General features: G+C 34.9%; 1 protein-coding gene and 1 long non-coding RNA gene across 8 annotated transcripts in view; both read right to left on the bottom strand.

The window, feature by feature from the left end:
- PALM2AKAP2 (PALM2 and AKAP2 fusion) overlaps positions 1-25837 on the bottom strand; it is a 485619-nt gene that overhangs the window by 346760 nt on the left and 113022 nt on the right. The gene's annotated exons all lie outside the window — the stretch shown is intronic.
- Positions 1-25837, bottom strand: part of LOC141550325 (uncharacterized) — a 46248-nt gene extending 20411 nt beyond the window's left edge. The window contains exon 1 of the long non-coding RNA XR_012484583.1: positions 413-25837. This is a non-coding gene — a long non-coding RNA (uncharacterized LOC141550325). The remainder of the gene's footprint in view (positions 1-412) is intronic.

Here is a 25837-nt window from a genome sequence, read left to right as displayed (position 1 = left end):
GATGAAAATGTCAGTGAATACTTTTAGCAAAGTTGAAGAAAATGATCATTTTCCAGAGTTAGAAATCACTTGGGAAAAGGCTCCTTCCAGCTATGTACAAGTATATGCCATGTAAGTATCAGTAGATTTAAAAGTAGATGCTATATAAGTGCTTGTTATTGTTATTGTTATTATTATTGCAAATTTCTCCAAGCTTTCCTCAATATTTATTTAACTTTTATTAGAATTCAAGGTATCAGAATCTATGTTGATATGAGATTGACAGTTTTGTATATTATTTGAATTATAAGATTCAATTTCTAATAAAATCTCATTTATAAATAACATAAGAGAATGACACTTTGGTGATTAGGTTGAGACTGAAATAATGCTGAAAGCCAAAAAACCAATAAAAATATTATAGGACACTGACCCAATTTCCTTAGGATGGAAGCTATAATTTTCTATTCCTAGACAAGCTTTGTTCTCTTCAGGTATGCTGTGATTCTGGGATGACCTGACATAGCAGATAGAAAGATGATAAAACTGATTTTTAGATAATCTCATTTCTTTTTTCTTCCATGCAGAAAAAGGCATGCTGGAAAAAGTAATAATGTTAACATTTATATGTTTAATCACTGCAGTTTTGTTCAACTCTTTGCACCCCCATTTGGGGTTTTCATGGCAAAGATACTGAAGTAGTTTGGCATTTCCTTCTCCAACTCATTTTTACAAATGAGGAAACTGAGGCAAACAGGGGCAAGTCACTTGCCCCTGGTTGCACAGTTAGCATCTGAGGTCATATTAAACTCAGATCTTTACAACTCCAGGTTAGTACTCTATCCACTATTTCACTTAGCCTACCCCCAAGATTTATGTAGTGCTTAGTATGTCTCTGACACTGTATTAAGTTTTTTACAATTATGATATCATTTGATCCTCACAACACCCTTGTGAGACAGGTGTTATTATTATACCAATTTTATAGATGAGGACACTGAAGCAAACAGAGCTTAAGTGACTTGCCCTAAGTATAGGCCCAGTACTCTATCCAAGGTACCATCCACATTTATGAGAAACCTATTTCTCTCATTTTCAGGAACTGGCTTCTAGCCTCTACTCACTGACTACAAGAAAGTTCCAACTTCTTTACTTTCTGCTCTTTTTTTTTTCTGCTAGCAGAATATGTATTGCCCCCCTTTCCACTTTTATTGTAGCTACTAACAATTTCCAACAATTTCTGATCTCTTCTTTCTCATGATTTTTTCCCTTCCTTTTTGCCTTAGGCCTCCTGACATTTCCCCCACATTTCTTGGCTTTTTGTGAAAAGACTGCCCTTTTAGAAATGATTTCAGTAAACCCAAGTGTTCTTTTCCTTCTTTGGGCTGAATCACAAAATCATAGAGTACTCACTCACTGAGCATAATCTTTAGTTTTCTGATTCATCTTAGCTAGTTGTAAGTTGTTGACTGCTTCTCAGTCATGGTCTTCTCAGTCAGCATTTCCATGGGATGGAAATGCTTGGAGACCTAAAGCTGAAATTGTATGCATATACAATGAAAAAAACAACCCTCACACAATACAGTTAACTTTAAAAGCAAATGTTTACACTGGGCCTCCACAGCAATGTTGGAAATGAATCATTATACTAGGAGTGCTCTAGGGAGGTGAGTGGTGCTCTCTGACTTGTCATTTCCTCATGTAAGCAACTCTCAGTGGAGTAAATCACTCCAATGATAAAGATGAGTAAGTCTTGGATTACTTCTAATATTGGAGAGATGTTCATCTCTGAGTTTTGTGAGTCTTCCATAGTTCCACAACTTGTCTCAGAAGCAAGACATGAACTTGTCTTCCTGATTTCGTGGAGTCAGGACTTTTCACTATCTACTACAGTTTGCTGATTCACAGGAACTATTTTAGCTAAGAATTAAACCAGTCAAGTAATTTTATTCCAATGACCTGATCAAGAAAAATCCATTCTACTTTTACTCCTACCTCCCCTTCAAATTACTTTGAAAAGAAAAGAAAGAATTGTCAAATTTTTAAAAGGTCTTAAAAAGCTGCCAATGTGATATCATTCAAACTGAAAATTTGAAGATCAAGGCCATAAAAGTACTTTAAGGCAAAACATGATGAGGATAATGATGACTGTTCTGAATGTAGTAAATGCTTGGTTACTATATGATGTTCTCATTCTGCATAGAATATACAGAAAAGGTGTGGCTTTGTTGTATTGCCTAAAGTTGATAGGGAATAATAATGATTTTATTTGATTCACAATTTGGGGGGGTATTTAAAAGGTAAAGTTATTTTCTGCAAGCTCATTTCCCCCTACATGGCTTTTTACTATACTATTTTGTGAGCAATAGTAAAGGGCCAGTTGGGTAGCAGTGGATAGAGTGCCAGGCCTGAAGTAAAGAGGGACTCATCTTCTAGAGGTCAAATCCCTCTTACTAGCTTTTTGTTTCTGGGCAAGTCACTTAACCTTGTTTGCCTCAGTTCCTCATCTGTAAAATGAGTTGGACATTGTACTATCTTTGGTAAGAAAGTCCCAAATAGGGTCATGATGATTCAAACACATTTGAAAAACAACCCCAAAACAAAGGGGAGTAATATTGCTCTGAAAATCTTCCATCATTTTTCTGGGCAATGTTTTCTGAATTAATATGTTTTATAACTCTATATTCCACTTGGCTGACATGTTTCTCCATTTGGCAAGAAGATTAAAGGTTTGCTGGATGGGGTAGTTTCGGGGCTCTTCTGGCCTCACTGGTGACTATTTTATATCAGTTAAACTTCTCCAAGAAATGGTAATTAAATAGACAAGGTTATAGCTTCTATAATTACATGAAGAGTTTTCTTCTCATCTTAATCCTTCTAATTTGGTCTTGATTTTGACCTCTGTTTTAACTAGTCGATGATTTGACTGGACACAGCCAGTTCTGAAATATTTGCCATGCTGGTAACCAGTCATTTCTTGTCCATTTAATGTTTAGTCAATTTCAATTCTTGTGATATCACTCAAAGATCTTTATATTCAACAACACAAGTATGGATGACAGTTATGAAGCTTTTAAGTACTCTACATACTCTTGACTTTTTTTCTTTTCAAAATCTATTAGCATTTTTCAACATTAAAAAAGTCTTTGTTCTTAAGTAGCTATACGTCAAATCATATGGTGACTTGATTTGAAGCATCTTGTCAATTTTGTTTTAGAAAATATTTCTTTATCCTCTGCAATAGCTGCTGACACATAAAGCAATTCTTTTATTTATGACCATTGTAAGCAGTACATGATCAGTGTAATCCTTAAAAGGTTGCTCAGACACCCAAGAGGCTACCAAATCCCACTGCTGTTTCCAGTGAGCAGCCGACTCTATGGCCTGGGCTGCTTGTATGCAGGGACTATAGCTCTCAGTGTATTTACACCTGCTGTTTTGTCACTCACCTGTTGCCACAGGGCTTTCAGATAGGTAGAAATGGCAGAATGGTCATCAGATGTCTTTTGACTCATGCATAAATTGGATTTAAGTGAAGCAGAGTTACACGAAGTTGTCAGCCTCACTCTCTGTTCCAGAGTCATAATTACCTAGTGGCAGGACAGAGTCAAGACAACTGGTGATAATTCGAGGTGTGGTGGATGAAACTGATGTCTTCGATGTCTAACCAAGCTCCAAGCACTCCACAACACCTGTTTCCCTTGCCTTCATTGCCATTGGAGCAAATTATTCTCATCTGCCTAATTAGCCAGGCGAAGTTTTCACATGCTTGGAGTAGACACCTCCCTAACTCACTGGAGAGTTTGAAACCCTTTAATTACACTCAACTCTACTACAGAGACCACAACTCAATGGGCTGGCCACATTGTTAGAATACTAAATGTACATGTGCCAAAAAGATTTTTATGGAGAACACACATAGGGTAAGTGCTCACAAGGTGGTCAGAAGAGGCGACAAAGGACACTCTCAAGGTCCTCTTAAGAACTTTAAAATTGATTGTGCTACAAGGAAGACACTGACACAAGACTGCCCAACATGACATATCCTCATCAGAGAGAAAATGGGCTCTTTATGGGCAAGGCACAAAATTATTTGTATCTGACCAATGGCAGAGCATTTTGAGTTTGTATTAATCTGATCAGACCCAGACACACTGTACCTCAACTCTAATATAGCGATGTCATTTTGGGGCCCCTTTGAGAATGAAAACCAACAACCAACTAATGAAGCATGATGCCCAAGTGTCCTATATGTGGTGTTTTTTATTGCCTCTAGGTGAGCAATTACACCGCTTCTTTCAGTTCCTTTATTCACTTTAGTAGAAGAATCTATGAAACTGAAAAATTCTGTTTTCTATCTTTATTTTTTTATATCTAAAGCTTTTTATTTTCTTAGTTTATAGCTAGATTGTCAATATTATTGACAATTGAAAGATTAAAAATGTTTCTTTACAAATGGTGAGGTCCTTCAGCCTTTTCATCAAAACAAGTCAAATTCAAATCTCTCTCTGTCATATATATGTTTATCCCCAGGCAAATCTCTGAAACTGTAAATTACAAACAAGTGGCAGGTATGTATTGATGGAAGGCATTTTTCACATTGTGAGTTTCCTATATTGATGAAATCACATTAAAAACTAAACAAAACAAATAATAATAGCAACAATAACTAGCATTTATATAGTGCTTTGAGTATAAAATGCTTTATAAATATTTCATTTGATTCTAACAACCTTGGGAGATATGTAATTTATTATTTATTATCCCCATTTACAGATTAAGAAACTGAAGCACAGAAAGGCTAAGTGACTTCTTCTTGACCCCCCAAATTCAGCTGCCTCTTAAAAAACCCTGCCCTTTTGTAGCCTGTTAATCACTGTGACAACTGCTAATATCATAAAATAAGATGTGCAGTTTACTTTGCATATTTCTCTCAATATTAACTAGTCAATCTAATGTGCCATAAATTATAATAATCTGTTTTGATGACCTTCAAGTTTAGCTGTCCACAGTTTCACTGACTGAAGGACTTTTTTTCTTATGGTCTATTTTTTTTTTACATTGAATCTTTACACAATTCCTTATGCTTTTTCATCAAAAGCCTGCAGGGCTTGCTACAATAATTTCTCAAAAAATGAGTTAGGTAATCTCTTTGAGACTTGAGTCCCCCATCCAAAATATCTCTGCAGATCATTAAACTCTCATTACTCTATTATATGCATTCAGTCCTCTAGCTGGTATTGTTGGCACTGAATGAAGACAAAATCTTTAGTTCAGCTTTGTAAAATATGCCCTCAAAGGCTGCAGATTTCATCCAGTGATCAAATATTGATGAATATAATAAGTGTAGCAGCCATTTGGAGAGTGCTTTTGAAAATTTCAAATCGCTTTACATATATAATATTTCATTTAAAACTTATGACATGGTGAAGTGAACAGTCTGGATTTTATTATCCTCATTTTAGAGATGGAGAAACTGTTGTTCAGAAAGAAATTTAAATGAGTTGTCCAAGATTAGTGAATTACTCAGCATATGATTTGAACTCAAGTTTTCTGTCCTTGAATGTGTCCTTCTGTAGGCTGTTAATATCCACTGTGACAACTGCTAATATCATAAAATTAATCTTGTAAATTTTTTGAGGAAAAAACCTTAAAAAGAGCTATACTGCTGTGTGTGGGCTGCCTAATGTTGGGAAAACTGGCTATTAATGCACAGATGTGGAATATACCAATTTTCCATTCAGTGCTATAAAATAACAGAGTGTCATGCAGTTAAAAATAACCACCATGAATCATACAATGAATTCCAAAGTCTGTTTCCCTTACAACGGAGACTCAAAAAAGTATTTGTATGAATTTACCAAATCCTTTTGTGGCTGCCTTTTCTAGGACAGACATTTGGAATTGATTTTAGTTTATTTTTGTTGTGAAATTCCTGCAACATTTTTTTAAATGTATGTGCATGCTTAATGTTATTAGGATACATTTGGGAATACAAACTTTCCTTGGGATTTTTTGATTATAAAGATATCAAACAAGAACAATAGATAAGTAATGTACTAACAGTCAACAAGCATTTATTAAGTGTTATGTATTAAGCCACTATGAGTCAGGCCCTGTGCTTAATGCTAAGAATACAAAAGAAAAGTAAAAACACAGTCCCTGTTCTCAAGGAGCTGGCAGTCCAAAAGAGAGATCACAAGTAAAGTGTGATGCAGTGAAAAATCATCACCATAAATCATACAAAGAATTACAAAGTCTATTTCATACCCTTCTGCAGAGATCCAAGGAGTTACAAATTCACCGAACTTTTCTGTGGCTGGGAACTGATGGGGAACAGCCTGTTTGCAGGTAAATTTAAATTTAAGGATATCCAAGAAAGACCTTAACTATATTATATAAATAAATAAGATGCAATGATTGGTTGGAGAAATGACTTTTGCAAAGGAATCTGACTATGGGGTTTTCTATAAATAAACGTGGGTCTGCTGGTAGGATAGAGTGGGACTTGAGGGAGGGAGACAGATGGAAAAATGTGAAGGCTTCCTACAAGTGCTTTGTGAATATTGTTTGATTTAATACAGGTCACTGAAAAAATTGGAAGCTAAGTGGCATAATGGGTAGAGTGTTGAACCTGGAGTCAGGAAGACTCATCTTCCTGAATTCAAATGTGGCCTCAGATACTTACTAGTCATGTGACCCTGGGCTAGTCATTTAATCTTCTTTTTCTTGGGGATTTTGGATGATAAAGATATCAAACAAGAACAACACAAAGAGTCACAAAGAGTCAGACATGATTTAAAAAATGACCAAAAGAACTGTCAAATTTAGAATTATAGGAATGGTTAATTTTTTGAGCTACAAGGAATCTCAGAAGCCATCTAGTAAAGCTCTCTCATTTTATAAATGGAGAATGAGAGAGTTTAAGTGACTTGCTGCATTGTCACCAAAATATGATGTGACAAATGTGGGTTTTGGACCCAAGCCTTTCTCATTCTAAATCCATCCATTATATCACTCTGGGCTTATCACACATGATCCCTGATTTCTTCTATAAGCTGCATACCCAATAATAAATAAAACTACCTCTGACCTAATCCATTCAAGTTACCCTGTGCCCCAAGGTTCACCAGGATGGGAGAGTGTAAAGAGTTAATAGTAGTCTCTAATTTTCCAATTCAAGTATCCTTTCAACACTGAAAGTGTAGTGGACCCTGAAGTTAAAATTCTATAACACAGCTGTGGTTAACAACCCAGCTTTATTCAATTCCACTTTCCCAATATTAGATCAATTGGGTATCTTCAGTCAGGCACAACAATTGATAGTTATGCCTTCATCTTGGGAATTCTTTGTAAGATGCTAGTTGAATTAGTACTTGTGACAATGCACATTTACCTCATTTCAGTACTGACTTCTATTCAGAATATACCATCAACTTCAGGCCTGAATTAGTTAACATGTTGAGTTTCCATGATTTCCTCCCCATCTTTATGAAAAAATTCCAGTATTTTCTGTCAAGGTTTTACAAATAAATGCCTTATAGTTATATACCACTCACAGTTCTATGCAGCCTTTGATCCAGTAGTCCTGGCCTCTTTACTATTTCTTAAAGGAGAAACTCTATTTCCTGACTTCTGGCATTTTTGCAGGCTATCCCCATATCTTGGTTGCCTGCCATCTTTCCTCATCCATGTAAATTTTAGTGCCTTTCCTCTCTTGATTATTTCAAATTTATCCTATCAATGGCTCATTTGTACATAACAGTAATTGTTCCTTTTATCATTTCTCCCATTAAACTGTGAGTTGGTTGGGAACATGTCTTTTCCTTTCTTTGTATCCCATGGGCTTAGCATATTACCTGGCACATAGTAGGTATTTAATAAATGTTTCTTGACTGACTGACATATCATCAGAAGCCTGAATGAAACCTAATAGAAATCCCTGGGGGACTCAAGATGAGAAAACCAGAAAGCAAACCTCAGGACAAGAAGTCAAGTGAACACAGACTCTCATGAGTTGAACTTGAAATTCACCAGGAAAGTTCCCATTATGCAAACATGTGGCAGACAAATGATGTAGTAGAGATAGCATCTTTAAAAAATCAGCCCAAGCAGGTGAGGAGCCCTTCTTGGCTTTTCCAAAGTGAAGGGGAAAAAAATGTTAAAACTGAACAAAAACGTGTACAAATTTTGATTTCGTCAATTTGGAACTTATGTGTTCAGCAAGGCCAATTTTCCTTCTGGCCACTAGAGAGAGCCAGGAAAATTACCTAGTTGTTTGGTATGTGCACGTATTATACTTGGAAAATATGTCAGAAAGAATAAGAATCTAATTGTACATGGCACTAAATGAGTTTCATTCTTCTTCTTCAAACTTTCTAATTTATTTTCAGGCCACAAATTTTTTCGTTCTGGCTTCAAATCCTTGAAGAGGAGAGAAGATTTCCTTAAACATCAAATTTTCCTTCACTTCTTCCTTATTTACATGAGTTGTTAGTCTGTTTTTAATTAAGGTAAAAAAAATTAGCTTGAGGGCTGGTCTCTTTCAGAGAGAATAACTATCACAGAGAAACTTTCATCTAGATAAATAGTTCTTAACTTGGGAGGGACTTTATGATTAGTGTCTGCTGACTAAGGAAATAACAGCTTTATATGTGTTATAATATTTGATCCCCAAAACAACAATCCTGTGAAGTTAAGTAGGGTTTCCACAAGTGTTTGTGAGTGGTGTTGAATCTTAGTATAAGGGTGAACTATCATAGTCAGTCAAAAAGTATTTATTAAGGACTCACTATGTGACAGCTGAAATGTACAGCTCTCCACTTCAAATGTTCATATGAACTATTTGCTGCTGTGTGGACCTGAGCAAGTCACTTACCCTCCTGCCTTAGTTTATTCATCTGTAAAATGAGCTGGAGAAGGAAATGGCAAACAGTTCTAGTTTCTCTGCCAGTGTCTTTGCCAAGAAAAACCTAAATGGGGTCATGAAGAGTCAGACATGATTGAAAAATAACTGAAAAGGTGGCTAGGTGACACAGCTGACAGCATGCTAGGCCTGGAGTCAGAAGACTATATTTTAAATCTAGACATGTCAACAGTCACACAGCTAATACACCAGAGGTATATTTAGAATCCAGGTCTTCCTGATTCCAAGTCCAATAATTGACCCATTTGTTTTAAAAAAGCCATTATTTATGCTGCAACTTTTGCTGATGACAAGGTTGATAACAATAACAGTAGTTGTTTTGCTATACATGTGTATGCAGTTCCTCTTCTAATAATCCTGTGAGACCTTCCTTCCCCCCTCCCCAAGAACATCAGGGCTGAGAGTCATTAATGTATATTCTACTTAAAATTCTACTTATATATATGTGTGTGTGTGTATATCATTAACAGAAAGAGAGGGTTGTATGTGAAATCCTGAATCTGTTATATGCAACTTGCTTATGAAGCGAGCTGCTAAGTGGCAGAGTGGATAGAGTGTTAGACTTGAAATTTGAGGTCAATTCCTGCCATAGACATTGATTAGATCTGTGACCCCCCAGACAAGGATCATTTACCCTCTCAGCCTCAGTTTCCTTTGTCTGTAAAATGGAGATAATAATAGCACCTGCTCTTAGGGTTGTTGTGAAGATCACTTAAGGTAACACATACAAAGTGCTTTGCCATCCTTAAAGTGCTATATAAATGCTAGTTATGTAAATTCAAAATGCAACTTTCAAATCTGTTCTGCTTGTCTGTGATTCTTCTTGGCTTTAAGAGGGGCATTTTCCAAAGTGTTTTTATTGTCTTTAACGCCATGTCACATGATTTAGAGTAAGTTAGAAGCAAAGAAAAAGATTTTTTTCTGATTTTTTTGGGGTATATTTTCTAAATGTTATTGGCACTTCTTTGTTATTAATATTTTCTCTCTAAGGCTGTATAAGTTTTAGAATGGGCTCTTAATTAACTGCCATTCCTCATGCATGATAATTTGAGTTTTTCCCTTTAACTAATATTGGTTGGTGACAGATTTGTGTTTATGCACCATCCACATTCTTTTGTTCATTTCCTTTTGTGACCAAGACCAAAACCATGCATTTTTCAGATAGCTAGCTGAAATTAGTGATGTAATATAGTTAGTGGGTTATGAAAAAGACAATGAAACTGGTCAATGAATTATTTAAACAGTTACTGAATGGGAAATGGACAACAGAAATGATCTTGACATTGACTATAATAATTTCATCCAAAAGTCAAACTTATGTAAATTTACTGCCACAATAAAAGCAATCAGAAGGAACTTTGATCAACAAACATTTGACTTACTTGCCAAATATAAAGGAATACATAATACAAAGGAAAGCCCAAATTAGAATATAAACTAGTCTATAAAATCACACAGAGAAGCATCGTGGACAGTTACAAATAAAAATATGTACATATTTCACAAAATATGAGAATGGACGAAAATGAATCAGGACAGTATCAAAACTGGGGGTAACTAGGTATCATGGTGAATAGTTCATTTGGAATCAGAAAGATTTATCTCATTTTTCTGAGTTCAAATCTGGCCTTAGCTACTAATTATCTGCGTGTCCCTGGGCAAGTCACTTATTCCCCATTTGCCCCAGTTTCCTCATCTGTAAAATGAGCTAGAGAAGGAAATGGCCAATCACTCCAGTATCCTTGCAAAGAAAACCCCGACTAGAGTCATGAAACAATTGAACACAGACACAACATAGATTAGAGCTTGAAGGGACCAGATTCCCTCTTACAAACTTCCACCACAGTTTTCATCACAAATCCCACTGTAAACTAAGTGTGTTGATCTGAAACTCACTTTGAATATGTGCTGACTACTTGACGGCTCTGTTGGAGTAATGTGTAATAATGATTTATTAAATCCAACTGCCTTTCTTTCATGCTTTGGTAATAAGATCTAAGAGAAATAAACAAAAATGACTTAAAAGGCAATATATTAAGTGATGTCTATATGTCCTTTCACCACAAGAGTACCAATTCCCTTTGGCACAGATAATGCTGAATGTTTTGAGGATTATGGTAATAAGGAACAGTAGAGGTTTTTTTAAATCACCTATACTATGTGCTAAGCACCAAGATAAGCACATTATAAATATTCTCTCATTTGATCCTCACAACAACCCTAGAAGATAGGAGCTATTACTTCCCACATTTTGGAAACAAGAAAACTGAGGCTTAAGTGAGCTTTGGAGGCCACATCTGAACTCAGCTAGCTGTTCCTCACTCCTATTTCAGCACTCTTTGCCCTGCCTTTTAAATAAAGCATAGGGACTAGGAACAGGTCATATATGTGTGTTATGTCAGATTTTTACAAAAATAATAAAAAATTATAGCTAAAAGGGATGTTGGAGACTTTCTAGTTAAATTCTCATTTCATAGGTAAGGGAAGAAGGGGGAAAGGAAGCAATAGGACATTGAGGCTTAAAAATTGAGGTCCTATTGAGGCCGTAGAATTAGTTAGCAGCATATGATGATGTCATCACACCAAGGAAGCCCAGATGTATCAGTAAGTCAGCCAGCCACTGGGAGCAGCTGCTTCCAATCCCTTCTCAACATCACCACTAATCAACAATTGCTATATAAGGCAATATCAGAACACTGGCTTCTACCATTAATGTTGACATAGGCCCAATTAGCTCTGGAGAAGTCAGAGCTTGTCTACAGCACACAAAAGGCAGAACTTGGTGAGTTAGAATTAGACCATGAATTCAGGGAAGTTAATATAGCCGCAGCATCCTTGGGCTGCCATCCTCTTCCATTCTCCTATTTGTGAATTAGAACTGCTCCCTAGAATTTCCTTCCACACAATTCAAAGCTCAGGAGGCTAAACATGTATGTTTCTGTTAGGTAAAACAAATACTATTTTATCTGTCTTTTGGGTTATGGGAGCAAGCTGAAGCTATGACCTATGCTTGTCACAAATTAGTCTGTGATATCTAGCTATTGAAGTTCAGTTATTTTCATTCATGTTTAATCTTTTTGATCATCTCTCTTGGAAAGTATATTAGAGTAGTTTACAGTTGAGGAAACTGAGGCAAACAGGTTTAAGTAACTTTCCCAGCGCCACAGAGATAAGTGTCTTGGCCAGATTTTAACTATGAGGACAGTCTGGTGCTTTATTCACTATGCCACATAGCTGCCCAATATCAGTCACAGGTTTTCTAATTGGCAGGTTTCTATTGAAACACATTTGTCTGAAGTGTTGACAATCTTTGACATGAATATGTCAGATTATCAGGGAACTGAAAATATAATAAAACGAAATTGATTATCTTATCAAAGAGGAAGGAACTGATGGGTTGTATAGGCCGGACAAGATGCCCACTGAAGACTTTTCCAAATCTCAGATTCAGTGATTGTAAACACAGCTGTCATTTTGGATCAGTTATTTTTATGTAATTCGTTCACTGACTGATCAAGGCAAATGCTAAAACAAAAAACAAAACACCTCATCAAATTAGAAGAAAAGATAAAGATGAAGAAGCTCCTCTTATAGCTTCCCTTTCTAGAAGGCTCAAAATGCTTGCCATCTCTTCATTTGTCAGTAGCTTCTCTGCTTAGTTTTAACTCCACTGTCATCCACAATGCCTCTCTGAATACTCTTTAGTATTCTTTCCCCCCTTTCAGCTTCCTTGTATGTACTGTCATCCCCCATTAGAGACTGTAAGCTCCTTGAAGACAAACGCTATTTTTCATTCTTTTTATTTGTTTGTCCAGAGCTTAGCTTAGTGGCTGTCACACAATAAGCACTTAATAAATGTTTATCATATTACATATGTGATTTTGGCAACTTTAACCTAACTTTGACAAACTATCAACTCCTCAAGAGAAAACATATAAAAATAAAGATATTAACACGATCACCATTTCCTAAAGAAATGATATCAAACAGATACTACAATAAGGAAGCTAAAAGAGTGCAGAAATCTCCTTAGCCATTAAAAATTCATTTTCCCAAGAAAGTAGAAAAACATGACATTCAGGAGCAAAAACATCTAAAATATTCTAAATATGTGCTAAACACCACAATGGAGGACCACTGAAAATTTATAAGCATAATCACCTCACTGAATTGTGATAGGAATTTGAAGAAAAAAGTAAGCTAAAGTCTCAAGAGATTGTCATGAAACCTAAAATGATCCAGTTTATGCAGAGAGGACCTGCAGTTAAAACAGAAGAAAAATACACCGACACAAAACAAAAAGAGAAAGTAACATTTCCATGATCTCATTAAAAATCACATATTTACTCTTTTTGCCTGATTATCTTTCTTATTTTGTCTTCATTCATAATCTACTGTTACAATCCAAAATTAGGCCTCCTGTCTTGGATTCCTATTTCTTTTTTATTTCTTACTAGTGGATTTTTTTTCTACTCTCAACAATGCAGCTCTTGCATTTGATCTCACTAGAAATGAAGCTTTGCTCAGTATAGATTTTTCCCAGCCTTCTTGCTTTGTTCCCCATGCCATGAAAAGGCTCTTGTATCTGGGTTGGGATAGCTCACTAATTGATTTTTATAGATACAAATGAATATATCTTTATGATTACAAACATTGCTGAGATATGTGAAAAATTTAAATTCCTACTGTGTTTATTGTTTCTTGATGCAATCTTCTTGAGAGATCACTGAAGGGATTAGAACAAGTAGCTAACTGTGGGAATTGAGTGAATCACAGACTCCATTTTGTAACAATTTAGAAGCTAAGTTTACTTTATATCCAATTACAGGTCTAGTCAAAATTCTGTCTTGTGAGAACATTTTATTCAATTGTGGAAATTGAGAGAAAACATTATTGAATTAATTGAAACTAGTCCTGCTTTTCTGGGAAGCTGGATCACCTTTACCTGTTACTTAGAGACTCTCAATTAAGGACTTACATTATACTGGCCAGAAACCCAGTCAGATCCAAAGACTGATGCAAGGAATTTTCTCATAATTGTACAGCTCAAGCAACTCACATGTCTTCTCTTAAAAACTGGGCCATACTAGTTATTATTTCCATGCCAGTTATATAGTTCATTTGATTGACATAGTTCACTTGGGGACAATAGGAATCTCTTTTTCTTTTTTTTTTTCTTTTCTTTCTTTCTTTTTTTTAACTTTTCTTATTTCACTTGCATACTCTCCCTCCCAACTTGGAAAGTCCTTAATCTTTTCTCCAAGAAGAAATCAGATTACCGATATATCCTATTTATTTGTTTTCTTTTAATTAGCTGATATTTAATTGTTTTTCATACATAAAAGTCTATTTTGCCCTGTATTCAAGGTCCAGTGCCAAATCTTGGAGTGGAGGTAAGTAACTGGTATGCATTATTTAGTAAATTGATATACTGAGAAGCTTGAACCTTTGTTTCCTGTTATTTTATCGTTTATTTTTTTTTTAACATTTACTTTAAAAAATTTTTTTTATTTTCAAAATATATGTATAGTTTTCAACATTCACCTTTGCAAAATCTTGTGTAACAATTTTTTTCTTCCTCCCTTCCCCTTACTCCCTTTCCTAGAGAGTAGGTAATCCAATATATATATTAAACATGTACAATTCTTCTATACATATTTTCACAATCATTGTGCTGCACAATGAAAAGGAAAAAATGAGAAAGAAAACAAAATTCAAGAAATGAAAATACTATGTTGTGATCTACTCTCAGTCCCCAGAGTCCTCTGTCTGGGTACAGATGGCTCTCTCCATTGATCATTGGAACTGACCTCAATTATCTCATTGTTGAAAAGAGCCATTTTCATCAGAATTGATCATCATATAATCTTGTTGCCGTGTACAATGATTTCCTGGTTCTGCTCATTTCACTTGGCATCAATTCATGTAAGTCTCTTCAGGTCTCTCTGAAATCATGCTACTGATCATTTCTTATAGAACAATAATATTCCATAATATTCATATATCCTAACTTATTCAGCCAGTCTCCAACTAAAGGACATCCACTCAATTTCCAGTTTCTTGCCACTACAAAAAGGGCTACCACAAACATTTTTGCACATGTGGGTCCTTTTCCCTTTTCAACGTGTCATTTTATCTTTCACCCACCACACTTGTTATTGTTGTTTGTCTTTCAACCTCAAAAAGACCAATGGCATCACAAGGGAGATGTCTTGATTTGTGAGTGGATTAGATCTATGGAAAACAGAGCAATACAAAGTCATCTCTCTCCTCCAGAGTTATTAAAGTTGGGAGGCAAGACAAAATTCAAGACAATTGCCTGATGCAGCTCGTGACCTTGGTTTTGGTCTTTGTCTGAGGTCACACCTATTCAATGACTAAGGGCTAGGTAAGAATACAAAAGATGTCTTAATTATAAAAATAATTAATCCAACTCACCACAGTAACCCAATTTTGGGGTTTTTCTTCTAGTGCTTACCATAATGTTTGGCACATAGCAAGTATTTAATAAATAAATGTTGACTGGTTGAAAACATTTATTTAGCAGAGCAAAATAAAAATTTGAATGCTTACCTCACAGCAATTGTATGTCAGAATTATATAGAATTCTATAACAAAGTTAAATAATATAAGAACACTGAGACATTGTTTTGTCTCTGCATCTCCAGTGCCTGGTATATAGGAGGCATAATAATAATAAATGATTTTGATTGAATGGTTACAATGATTACTTTGTTTGACTAGTGATATCAAGCAGGGTATTAAACAGGAAGAAGCATATTCACCAAAAGTGAACCAATGGAAGATGAGCTGTTTAAAGATCAAATAAAATAACTGAATATTATTATTATAGTGACTCTAAAATTATAATGTCTCTAAATCTGCCTATTTGCAGATACACTAATATATCAAGATCCAGAACCTGAGCAACTTACTTACGTTTTTTAGGTCTCAGTTTTCTTATCTACAAAATACTGTGATTAGATTGTGCTACCTTTTAGGGGTTTTTTTTGGCTCTAGATATATGATCCTATGAAAAACCTAAATCTACAGTAATACAAAAGAATTTCCCTTGACTATCTAGACAAAGCAAATAAAGTGGATGGAAAAACATTTCGTCTAGATTACAACAGGCTATTTTATGGACAACCTTGTTATATTTATATGTATGTTAGATATATGCTATTGTGATAATGAGGTAGACCTAGAATTGAACAAGAAAGGTAATTGTGGGTGATCTCGTTTGGGAAAAGTAACAGTGCTTTCATTGATCTCTTTGCTGCTAGAAGCTAATCTTTTTGATAATAATATTCATCTGGCAATATTATATGGTTGTAAATCATGGAACATCATAAATTTATAAAGATTAAAATTTCAGATAGCCCAAAGAGCAATGAAAAGATGTAGAATGGAAGTAGGATTAAGCATGTTACCAATAATAATTTGAATTCCAAAAGTGGAGTAAAAATTATCAATGGAAAATAGCATGATGAAAAGATAAGGGCTGAACTAGATAGAATGCTGGACCTGGAGTCAGGAAAACCTAAGTTTAATTAATGTCAGAAATTTACAAAACATTGTGTTAACACTGTCATTTTATCCTCACAACAATCTTGTTATAATACACATTTTGCAGAGAAGAAAACTGAGACTGGGAAAGGTTAAGTGACTTAATAGCTAAATAATTGGCACTTTGATTCAGGGCTTTTCTGTCTATAAGTGCAGCATTCTTTCCACTATTATCAGGCTGGGTCTAGTTAGTTGATGAGAGAAGTAGAATGAAGTATACCAAAATATCTAACATTATCCAATCCTATGCAATATTCTAGAATATAATAGGAGCACATAAGAGATAAAAAGTCTTACAGGTTAGAGTAAGGAAAAGTCGAAATGAAGGTGAGTTGCAGAGTAAATCAATGAAGGCTTCATGGAAGAGGTGGCATTTGACCTGAGCTTTGAAGGGTAAGTTTAGCATAGCTTTGAAGGATAGTTTCCAAAAGCAAAGAAGAAATGGAAGTGAGAGGCAGAATAAGCATTTGATGCAGAAGAGAATGTTATGAGACATAGACTCAAAAAAGCATGCTCTAAGCTTCAATGGCTTAAAGCTGTGGTAAGACTGAGCATATCCTGTAATGTGATAAATTCAAGATGAAATTTTCAAAACTAGCTCAATTGTTTCTCTTTCCTTCTGGCTTTCCTTATATTCTCTTCTATGCATTTTTTTTACATGAGGCAAGGAGAATTCTATCTCTAGTCTTACTCTTTTCCATCTCTCCTAAATTATTTTTAAAAAGGAAAAAATCATTGTAATAAATATGCATAGTCAAGCAAAGCAAACTCCCACATTGGCTGTGATCCAAACTGCGATTTTGTAGCTTGAATCTATCATCTCTCAGTAAGAAGGTGAACAGCTTGCTTTACCATTGGTTCTGTGGCATTGTGGTTAGTCCCTGCATTGATAAAAGTTATTAAATCGGAAAATGTATTCTTCAGGGAGTCCTATGCATAGTTTGCTTTGCTTTTAAGATCCAATTGCAAGTTATTTTCATTGCAACATGTTAAAGTTTAAAATGAGACTTTGAAGTATCATTTTAATACAGTTGCTTGAATGGGGGAAAAAGCCACAGTTGGTTCAATATTACAGCAAATTGGAATGAAATGACTTTTCATCCTCTGGAGTAATGGCAGAAAGATTCTGTTGATTGGAGTTAAAACTTTAAATAGCCATTTCAGTAGTGGAACAAATAGAAGCAAAGTGAAGCAAAATAACGATATTTATATAGCATTTTATATATTATCTTACTTGAGCTTCACAACAACTCTGGGTGACGGAAATATTATTAGTTTCATTTTATAAGGAAGCAATTAAGCCTCAGAAAAAAAAAGAAGTGACTTTTCCTGATCCACATTTGCCGTAGTAAATGACAAATGGAGAACTCAAACCCAGATCTTTTGTTTATAAGGCTAATATTTATTCTGTTGTTACCAACACTGGGGAGGCAGGAAAATGTATCTCTGTATATATCTTATAAATAAGTAGTGTATGGTATTTCCCCATTAAACTGTTGAGTTTCTTGAAAGCAAGGATGTTCCTAGTGCTTAACACAAAGCCTGGAACCTAATTCACCCTTGTTAAATGATAAATAGCTAAGGCCCTCCCCGCCTAAGCTGGTCTATTTTCCCCTCCCAAATAGAAGTACAGGTATCCAAAGAACTGGAACTTGGTTTTTAATGAGACTTCCCATAAAAAGTCAGTCAGTGACAAAAAAGTCACTGATTCTCAGACTTGATAGATGCTTGACTTCCAAAGCCAAAATGACCTTTTGATACAGCACATCCTTTATATTGTACATTTTCTTTATGGAGATAAACAGAACTGTATCAACCTAAACCTTTATCTTTGCATGTTATTTTAAGATAAATTTTTTAATGTGTTGGATGGGTAATGACTATCTCATTTTGTACTAATCTTCAATGGTAACTACTAGACACACTCAAATCAGGCCTGACCTAGGATATTACTCAAGGTTTTCAAAGACAGAAAGGTCACATGTATAACAAAATACTAATAAGAGAACTTTTTTGTGATAGCCAAAAAAAAAAAAAAAAGTCAAAACATAGTAATGCCCATTGATTCATTGATTAGGAAATGGCAGAAAAAAAATTTGAGTGTATATTATTTTATTTTAAAATCTAAAAATATATTTTTTATTATTTTTAAATCCTGAAAAATTATATGAGCATATCATGCCATTGTGCGTGAATAAATTATGAATATGTGGAAATTTGGAGAAAAGCAAGATTCTGAAGATATTGCACTAGTCAGTAAAAATCTCTGGAATTCTTCAATTTGATATGCTGGAAAACTGTTCTAATGTGAAGATAGACAAAAGGGATCCAATGGGACTCATCAAGTAGGTGGTTTAAGCCTCCCAAGGGAGAACATTCAGGAACCACTACAATGGCAAAGGTAAGTGTACTAGAGCAGAACCAAGAATGTCACCACTCAAGTGATATTGGGGATCAAAAGGAACATGCCAGGAAAGCACAGCAGGGGAGCTATGTAGCTATGACATCCCATCCTCAGACTAAACTTCAAGACAGAACAAAAGTTATGTGCACAACTTCCTGCATTATTGTGACATCAAAATAAAATATCACATCAACAAAAACATAGTTCCCCCTTCCACAGTTTGTGTGTATATAAGGGGTTTAAGGGCACAGCATCGCTGTTGGAAAATTCAAGTAAAACTTTTTGGTCCCTCTCTTCACACTAGAGGAGTCTGAATTTTTTCTTTTTAAATTTGAGTTGATATTATATAGTACTGTACATATATTTTATGTATTTCTGAGTTTCTAAACTTTTTCCGTGTCATCTGCTAACATGTGTGTCATCTACAGCTTCTCAAAAACTTCTCCAATATTCCCATTTGATTTCTTATGTCGACCTGTAGATATGTTGAAACCACAATGAGGAAAGTCATGATATGGGAAGGAATAACTGTACACAAGTTAGATCAAAGTCAATGTAAATGGTGGCAGGACTGGGGAAGTGGAATCCTATTTCTTCAATGGTCGCCAGGAGTCCAATCCAAAACACAATAGAAGCCAATATATATGGTATATTGCATATACCATAAAGCTGTATTGAATACAATGAATGAATTTTAAAATTATTCATATTAATTTGGTAGGTTATAAGATTAAATATAATAGAAAGTTAAATTTTTTCAATTAAAATTTTTTTCCTTAATATTTTCTCCAATTTCCCCCATTTGTCTGCCTTCCTAAATTTCTTCACTTTTCAGGATTTCAATGAACTCACTAGGATGCTTTGTATGCTGTATGTGGCAGAAGTTTATCACTAAAAGGACAAATATTATCCAAATAGAGATAATCAGTCATATAAGAAGACAATCTTAAATTCTTGTTATATACCAAGTATAGAGGAAACAAAGAAAGGTAAACTGTTGTTTGTCCTGAAAGAGCTCACATAGTAATTAATTAGGGAGAATTCCAGAGATTAATTAGGGAGAAAATTCTAGGGAGAAAAAATGTATATACAAACTAAACTTATGATTTCATAAATTTAGAAATTTTTCAGGTAAGGAAATCCTATCAATTCAGGCATATTCTGTTAACTGCTGTTTACTTCAGTTTCTTCATCTGTAGGATGAAGTTAACACTAGTACCAAGAATAAAATGAGATAGTAATTATAAAGCACTTAACACCTGACCCATAATAACCACTTCATAAATGTTAATGATGATCAAATGAAATAATATATTAAGGTATTCTGCAAATCTCAAAGTGCTATATAAATGCTATTATTATTATTATTATTATTATTATTATTATTATTTTCTTAGAAAGTTATCTGGGAGCATTCAAAAATTAAGTTACTTGTCTATGGACACATATGAGTATATGTCAGAGGCGGGTCTTAAATCCTGATATGCTGGAATGGCTTTCTATTCTCTATATTATGTGGACTCTTATTAATTTAAATTCTGAATAATTATTTTCACTGGAAGCCTCTGTGTGTGTTTGGTAGTTTTCTTTTCAGAGAGATTTAATTTTACAGGAGCAAGCAATATTTTTTTTAAGGAGGAGGCATATTTATATTCAGGCCAATATGGAATTATAATTGCATGGGAAACAAAATAGACTTTTATAGCACAGTATTTTGCCAAGGAGAACTAGAGACCCCATATCTTTTCCATAATGAGCCTAACACAATGTGAAATACAGAGGGATTCATTTATGCCATAAATTATTTTCTGTTGCTTATCATTAGTGGGAGGAATTCAGTCTACATTTTTGGAAAGAGTCTGCAAAGAAAAGGAAAACGGTGGCCAATGTCTGAAACCCAGCTGTCACCACAATGGCAAGAATAAAGTGTATGCCACTTTAACAGACCTGAAAGCAAACTTCCTTTTAAGTCATTTTCACAGAGCTTTTCTCCTTCCCCCTCCCCTTTCTTGTAAATGTTTCCAGTAATCCTTGGCTTGAATCATTCTCTCTAAGATTTTGGCAAGCAGTTTAAGTGGTGAGCTGAGTTGCCATTGAGGAAAATGAAACACACAAAGTTCAACAAATCAGATCTTTTAAGATTCAACCTTTCCTCATCTTGACCAGTTGTTTCAATTTTCCAGGCTTTTCTGGGCTTCTAAATTTTTCTTCTAAAATCCTACATGTTTCCTCTTTCATAAAGTTGATTTGCTATTCTACATTGTTGAAGGAACTGACTTTCTGTCTTAGAAAATTATGCTTTGCTTTTCTTTGCGTTTGCTGAAAACAAGGTTTGTTTGACAAGATTGCTCTTTGATTTATTATAAAAGGTGGGGCTGGGGTTTTAGGGAAAAAAATCATAAAGTGGGCCAAAATTTGTCATTGGAGGCCATGACCTCACTATTTCAGGCCTTTTCCCTGCTTCAGTGCTACCCTTTAAAATATCATGCTGTATTTCTTCTTCCTGTTTTCAAAATGTGTTCTCACATCTTTTATTCACATTAAGTGGGAATGATAAAAAAAAATAGTCAAAAGCACAGTATTATAGCTATCTTAAGGAGATTTACATATTGATAGAGATCAAAACCTTAAGCTAAGAAATGTTAGAATTGGAAAACTTAGAGGCCATCTAGTTTAACCTCTTCATTTTATAGAGGAGGAAACCGAGGCTGAGACAATCAGTGATTTGTCCAACCTGTCACAGGGGGCAGAACACAGTGGAAGAAGAGCTCAGGCCCCATCACTCTGAGACCAATGTTCTTTCTTTATAATATTTATTTAAAAATTTATTTTAAAAAATTATTAATTATAAATTTTCATTTTGAACATAAGATATTTATAAACTAAACTGAATTATTACACTTTTTTAACAAAGAAAATTCTGTCTTCTCTCTGTCATCTCTTTACCCTCCAACTGAGAAGAAAAAAAATGATTATAAACATGTATAGATAAACAAAACAAATTCCTACACTTCCAAAATATGTCTCAGTCTGAAATCTCTTTCATCCCTATGTTGGGAGACAAGTTTCATCCTGAATGCTTCATTGCAATAATGAAAGTTTCTAAGTCTTTCAAAGTTGTTTGCTTTACATCACCGCTATCTTAAAAACAGCCCTCCTGGATTCTTTCACTTCATTCATACAAGTCTTCTCAGGTTTGTTTGAAATCATTCCCATCATTATTTCTTATAGCTCAGCAGTATTACTAAATGATCATCACAATCACATAGCTTAATCTACCATCCCCCCAATTGATGAGCACCACCCATAGTTTACTATTCTTTGCCCCTGGAAAAAGAGCTGCCATAATATTTTTAGACATAGAGCAGTGGTCCTCAAACTTTTAAAACAGGGGGCCAAAACAAAACCTCACATTCTGTCTCCGCCCCTCAGCCCATTTACTGAGGCGGGCGCATAAACGTCCTCAGCAGGCCATAGTTTGAGAACCCCTGCTTAGAGTTTATTTTGCTTAGGACTTAACTTTCCCTTAAACTATTCTCCTTATTTTTCTTTCTTTTTTTCCCCTTTTCTTCTTCTTTCCCTGTTGAGTGAAATGCATTTTTGTACACAACTGTGTATCTATGCACATTCTTCTCTCCTTTGACCAATCATAATGAAAGTAAGGTTTAAGTGTGAGCTCTGGTCCCACCCCTTTCCTTATTTGATAGATTTTTCCTAGTGCATGGATTAAGTGAGGTAATTTCTCCGATCTTTCCTCTTCCTTTTCTTCCTCGAGTATATTCCTCTTCTTTCTTTCTAGTTGTCTTTTAAGATTATAAAAATGTAGCAGGTCTCTTATGCGCTTCTTGGTACCTTTCAGGTGGTAGGGGGTTGGTTTTTGAATTCAGGAAAATATTATGAAAAGGAAGTTTCTGGTACAGTAGTTGTTCTGAAACTCTATTATCTGAAACTGACAGCCTCCTCCTCACTCAATCCAATTACCTTTTTGGGGTCTTTATCATCCTTGACCACTCTGAAGCAGGTGATTCAGTGGCCTATTTATTCCCTGCTCCTTTTCAATCCTATCTTCCTTCTGTCTTCTGTAATATTATATTCCTACTCTTTAGATGTCAAATTATTCCTTTATCTTCTTGAATATTCCTCCTGCTACTGAAATAAGAATGCCTGCTAAGGTACTGTCAAGTGCTGTTTTTTCCTCTTCTTTTCACATTCTTCTTAATTATTTTATCTACTCCTAAGGCTTGACCTCTTTGGAAACTTTCCAATCTCCATCTCTACTTCCAATTTTATCTCAATTTTTCCTGACCTGTATTTTCCATGGCCACCTAGTTACTCCCTAGCATCTTACCTACATGTTCAAAACTCAACTCCTGGTTTTCCATTAAAACGAGCCTCTCTTTCTAACTTTTCTATCTTTAAGCTATGTTACTATCCTTCCCATCACCAAGGCTTGTATCCTTGAGATCACTTCTTTTCTACACGTCCTCCTTCCCACCCACACATCCAATCAGCTGACAAAATCCATCAACTATGTATGTTTGAGACATTTCTTGAATGTATCCCTTCTTTATATTTCCTACTGTACCCATATCAATCCAGATCCTGATCTCTTCTTGGCTTGATTACCGGAATAACCTACTAATGATTTTCATGCCCTCCTATCCCTTATTTTATCCTTCCTTCACACTGCTTGACTAATCATTTTCCTTCTACACTGTTTTGATAATATTTCCCTCCTTCTTTTAGCCCTTTTACTAGCTCTTCATTATCCACCAAGTAAAAATTAAACTTCTGATTCTGATATATAAGAACATTCTCAATCTGGATCAATTCTACTTGTCCAACCTCACCAAAGACTACTTGCCTTCATGCACTCTGTTTTAAAGCTTATTAAAATATGTTCCTTGTTGTAATCCCTTTGCCTTTTTGGTATAATACACTTTAGTCAATTGTTTACCAAATCTAACCCTCCTTAATCCAGATTTGCCCCAAGGTCATTTACCCAGTCAGTAACTTCAAATTCTTAGAACATTTCTGAGAATCAGGCCTTTCAAGAGTCAAAACAGACATTCCCAAAGCTGTGGAACAAAGATGGTTTATATCTTTCCACAGGAAAGTCATTCATCACATCAGTGAGAACCCATTTATTTTGATTTAAAACATGATTCTAACATCTAGGTGGGACAGTAGGTACAGTGCAGGCCTGGCATGACTGGGCAAGTCACTTAATCCTATTTCTTCATATGTGAAATGAGTTGGAGAAGAAAATGGCCAACCACTCTAATATCTTTGCTAAGAAAACCCAAATGGAATTTTGAAGAGTTAGAAAGAATTCAACAACAATCTATGTTTTTTATAGTTATCTTGTTTCCCAGCCTTCTGAAACAAAAACTGAAAAGAAGTTTGTGGATGGTATTTTCTGGAGTAGAATTTTTTTTTTTTTTTTTAATGATCCCTACCATATTTTTTTTAAAATGTTAAAGTATATGTTAAATACAATATATGTATACATATCCATACAGTTATTTTGCTGCACAAGAAGAATCGGACTTTGAAATAATGTACAATTAACTTATGAAGGAAATAAAAAATGCAAGCAGACAAAAACAGAGGGATTGGAAATGCTATGTAGTGGTTCATAGTCATTTCCCAGAATTCTTTCGCTGGGTGTAGCTGGTTCTATTTATTGCTGAACAAATGGAACTGATTTGGTTCATCTCATTGTTGAAGAGGGCCACGTCCATTAGAATTGATCATCATACAGTATTGTTGTTGAAGTGTTTAATGATCTCCTGGTTCTGCTCATTTTACTCAGCATCAGTTCATGTAAGTCTCTCCAAGCCTCTCAGTATTCATCCTGTTGGTCATTTCTTACAGAATAATAACACTCCATAACATTCATATACCACAATTTATTCAGTCATTCTCCAATTGATGGGCATCCACTCAGTTTCTAGTTTCTAGCCACTAGAAAAAGGACTGACACAAACATTTTTGCACATACAGGTCCCTTTCCCTTCTTTAAGATTTCCTTGAGATATAAGCCCACTGCTGGGTCAAAGGGTATGCACAGTTTGATAACTTTTTGAGCATAGTTCCAAATTGCTCTTCAGAGTGGCTGGATCTGTTCACAATTCCACCAACAATGTATCACGGTTTTCCCACACCCCCTCCAACATTCCGCATTATCTTTCCCTGTCATTCTAGCCAATCTGACAGGTATGTAGTGGTATCTCAGAGTTGTCTTAATTTGCATTTCTCTGATTAATAATGAAAGCAGAATTCTTCTTCACCTTTTTTGCTGTTAGGCATCCCTCCAGCAATCTGTTGAAATTTATTTCTTCTCAATAATGTTTCTGAATGCATAAGATTAAATACAAAGTAAACTAATAATACTGAAATACAGTGATTGATATATTTAAAAAATTTACAGAACTCCTTAGTTAAAATTGGGCACAATGACAACAATTGAACTAGAAACTTGAGAGGACAGCAGAAACTGACTAAAAATCTACAAAAAAAAAAAAAAAAAAAAAAAAAACCAGACTTGGGAACTTCAAAAGTCATGGTAACCTGAGGTCAATTAGCCTTACCTATCTCAATAAATTCTGAATGCATTGAATATAGCACAGTATAATATAATGATGATTCATTGTCATCAAAAAAATGTTAAATGCTCTTCAATATACCCTGACTAACAAAGCAGAGAAGAATACAATATGTTCAATAAAGTTTTCTATTCAAAAGAGTTTAAGTGTAAAAAAAAAAAAAAAAAAAGCATTTGTTCTTAAAAGATATACTCTTCAGTTTCATGGAAAATTACCTATTTTCCTTAACAATTTCACATAAAATAGTCCAATATAAATTGAAGCCAAAATTAGATTTAAGAGTAAAGAAAGAAGGGGGAAAGGGGAAAACCACAGATTCATTGGTTAAATAGTGTCTATTCCACACATGAA

Source organism: Sminthopsis crassicaudata, chromosome 1 (assembly GCF_048593235.1).
Source record: "Sminthopsis crassicaudata isolate SCR6 chromosome 1, ASM4859323v1, whole genome shotgun sequence".
NCBI classification, from domain to species: Eukaryota; Metazoa; Chordata; class Mammalia; order Dasyuromorphia; family Dasyuridae; genus Sminthopsis; species Sminthopsis crassicaudata.
This window is presented reverse-complemented; position numbering and strand designations above follow the sequence as displayed.